At 28.4% G+C, this 908-nt stretch overlaps 1 protein-coding gene across 4 annotated transcripts in view; it reads left to right on the forward strand.

Annotated features, from left to right (window-relative positions):
- The window catches only part of LOC106874393 (uncharacterized), a 125,336-nt gene that overhangs the window by 99,384 nt on the left and 25,044 nt on the right, over nt 1–908 (forward strand). The window lies entirely within an intron of this gene.

A 908-nucleotide genomic window follows, 5' to 3' on the forward strand; every position in this document is an offset into this window, starting at 1 on the left:
TATATATATATATATATATATATATATATATCACATAAGGCTAGAGCTGGAAACAATGATCTCCCTTACAAATACTAATTGGACACAGACTATGTTTCGCTGGCCAGCCGGAAGAAATGTCTTCCTGAAGCTAAAAACAACAGTAACACCATCCTCTATAGAACCGCTATGTTTAGTTGGCAGATATATTTTGCAATTCCGTACTCGCTCAGAGATTTAATATCACTTATCTCTTTCTTTACGAGATCAGCGACAGTATGTTGCTAGAAAAAGGATATAGTATTTTGCAAGTGGAATGAGTTCTTCATCACTAGCCAATGATTAACACACACTGAAGATGGGTGACCACCCAGAAGCCCAGGTCTGTGTGTATCACATAAGGCTAGAGATGTGGGCAATGACCCCCCTTGCAAAGACTGATCAGATGCAGACAGTGTATAAGTGGTGACTGGACCGGCTAGTTTATCCTGGCATCAAGTCATATTAGTTGACACTATTTGGTTTGACTTTATTATTGCTATATATATATATATATATATATATATATATAACTTTTATAAGGAATATTCTAAAAGAATATATAACTGAACTTATATTGAGTGCTCTATTATTTTGAGCAAATATATATATATATGTATTTTTATATTATTAATAAATTCATAAAATTAACAATAATATTTGTAGGAAATCAATATTTAATATTTCGAAAGATATATATCCGATATGACATGGTAAAATAATAAATTTAAAATTTAAAACATACGAAATATAAATATAAATATATGAATGTAGATAAAGATACATGTGAATATAAATGCATATAAAAATTTATGCGTAATTAAGTATGAATATTATAAAGTCTAAAATTTTAAAAAATCTAAAATTTAAAGAATTAAACATCTATAATA

The sequence above is a fragment of the Octopus bimaculoides genome, chromosome 5 (assembly GCF_001194135.2).
Source record: "Octopus bimaculoides isolate UCB-OBI-ISO-001 chromosome 5, ASM119413v2, whole genome shotgun sequence".
Taxonomy (NCBI): Eukaryota; Metazoa; Mollusca; class Cephalopoda; order Octopoda; family Octopodidae; genus Octopus; species Octopus bimaculoides.